The following is a 2,831-nucleotide window of genomic DNA, read 5'->3' as shown; positions in this document are numbered from 1 at the left end:
TTCAGCGTTACAATGTTTTCGTGCTTTGATGTTTTGTTATTGAGGTTTTTTGTCTCCTGGGAGAGTTTTCTCGTGTCCTGCCTGGCTGCCCTACTTCCTACTTGAGGTCCGCTTTGCATGACTATCTTGCGAACGTTTTCTTCTTCACCCCTGCGTCATTGCTGTCTTCCTCTGCTTAAGCGGAATATCTCTTCTTGAGTGAAATCCTGGACGGCTGTATTTTTGCCCTCGCATATGGCTCTCTTATGTGCTTCCTTCCGACTGCTTCCGCCCACTGCTTTTTAAAATTGGGACTAATTATGGATTTCCTCACCACACCTTGCCTGACGTCTTGACAGTCTAAAAAATTTGATGATGCTTGCATCTCTTGAAGTTATTTTTAGTCTTCCGATGTCTTTCCGATGTTTACAGTCGACGACCGAAAATTCGGACGCCTGATTTTTCGGATATGCTTGATTATTCGGACTTTTTCGCGGCACCGCGACATGGCCCATAGAGCCAATGTGTAAGAGCGCTTGAAATTTCGGACGCACCGCAACTGACCACTCGATTTTTCGGACCTCGTTCGCACTCGCCGCCAGTACCCAAGCCGCCATATAATGTGTACAGTGGAACCTCATTAATTCAGACTGTAGGAGTTATCGAAAACTTGATCAAACAAAACTAAATTCAAGCTTAAAGGGAGCCTCTTGCGACGCTGAAATTCTGCGCGAGTCGGCACATTGCGCTCGCGTGTTTTCGAATTCGTACTGTCCTTGAATGTCTTCCGCCGCACGAACTCGGCACAGATGAGTTCCGCGAACTCAGACTACGGTTCGAGTCTTTAGTCCCGAACACGGAACGCGAATACGATCGTGGAGCGCTTGATCGCGGAGGCTACGCGCACGCCGAGCGCGCTTCGATCGCGGCCGCGATCTGCTCCGGCGCTGCGCCGTTCGCGGAGGCCACGCGCGCCCACCGGAGCTTCCAAGTGCCGTCTATGGATGGCGCCGTATCATTTTCATCAACTTTTTTCTCCGTCGCGATTTTCCGCTGTTCACATCGGCATCAGTATTGCCAGCTCCAGCCTTTCGTGGCGTGTTAGCATGCGTGTTAGCGCGTTCGCCGTGATAGTGGCTTTCGCGTGCTGCCGCCGAGCTTCACAGTTTTAGCGCGATGGGCAAGCACCTTAAGCTACACGGCTGGAGTTAGCTCTCGAACGGGGTCGGTAAGCGTGAGGCGGGCGGGAAATTCGACGTGGCCGAGAAGTGCGTCCGATGATGGTGCAACCAAAAGAGAAACACAAGCTGCAAAAAGCGCGCTTTCCGAGGCAAGCCGTGCGAGTTTCCTGAACTGGAAGAAGAGCTGCTCCTCTATGTGATGGAATTTCGGAACAACGGCTATGCGTTGACAGCGGACATGCTGCGCGGCTTCTTTTGGTATGAGCGTGGACCAGAGCGCAACACCAGCTCAGAGTCGAAATACTCCGCGAGTGTCGACTGAACGTAGAATAAATGTCGCTCATTCCCTGGTTGGTGTGTTTTTACTTAAAAAAAAAAAATTTTCGCACATCGCGTGTATGGGCCGCACCCTGAAAATTGGCCCTCTAATCTGGAAAAAAAAAAAGTGCGGCCCTTATACGCGTTTATACGGTATTTCGCGCGGCGAAATATACCGTATAAACGCGTGTAAGGGCCGCACTTTTTTTTTTTCCAGATTCAGGAGCCAATTTTCGGGGTGCGGCCCATACACGCGATTTAGAAAAAAAAAATTAAGCAAAAACACAGCAATTAGGGAATGAACGGCATTTATTCTACGTTCAGTCGACACTCGCGGAGTATTTCGACTCTGAGCTGGTGTTGTGCTCTGGTGCACGCTCATCCCGAAGAAGCCGCGCAGCATGTCCGCTGTCAACGCGTAGCCGTTGTTCCGCATTTCCATCACTATCAGAGCAGTTCGGGAGACTCACACGGCTTGCCTCCGAAAGCGCGTTTTTTTGCAGCTTGTGTTTCTCAGTGCATCCTTTTGGTTGCACGGTCATCGGACGCACTTCGGCCACGTCAAGTTCCCTGTCCGCCGCACGCTTGCCGCGTTCGAGAGCTAACTCCCAGCCGTGTAGCTGATAAGGTGCTTGCCCATCCTGCTAAAACTGCATTACTCGGCGGCAGCACGCGAAAGCCACAACTACGGCGAACGCGCTAATCCGCCATAAAAAGCTGGAGCTGGAGATACTGATGCTGATTAGATAGCGGGAAGTCGCGGGGGGGGGGGGGGGGGGGGGGGGGGGGGGGGGGGGGAATTGACGATGATGATGGCTGCGGCCTCGGGCGCCATCCGTGGACGGTTTTTGGAAGCTCTTGTGCGCGTGCTTGGCCTCCGCGATCAAGCGCTCCGCTATCGAGCGCACCGTTGTTCGCAGCCGGAGCCGATCGCGGAGGCCACGCCGCGTGCATTTAGAAGGCTATTCCCGCCTGGGTCATGGAAAGTTCGGGTGCGGCCCTTACACGGATTTTTTTTTTTAAGCATTTCCTTTGGGAAAACGGGGTGCGGCCCTTACAGGAGTTTATACGGTAGTCATGAGGAGCTTTAGAATGTGTGCAATACAATTGGCCGCTTTCTCCGGCATAGTGGTAATAAGTTCGTGATTTTTTCGGTGAAATTTGATTTTCCGGACTGCCCGATTTTTCGGTCGTTTTCGCGGTCCCTAGAGAGTCCGAAAAATCGGTCGTCGACTGTACTTCCTGTTTTTGCATTTATGGAAGAAGATATTTGTGATTGCTTGGTTACTCTTTTTTTTTTTTTCGCCAAGAAGCAAACAAAAATAAAAGGATGAGAGACGACTATGTTGTATG

The sequence above is a fragment of the Amblyomma mixtum genome, chromosome 4, assembly GCF_055824585.1.
Source record: "Amblyomma mixtum isolate Tamu chromosome 4, ASM5582458v1, whole genome shotgun sequence".
Classification (NCBI taxonomy): domain Eukaryota; kingdom Metazoa; phylum Arthropoda; class Arachnida; order Ixodida; family Ixodidae; genus Amblyomma; species Amblyomma mixtum.
This window is presented reverse-complemented; position numbering follows the sequence as displayed.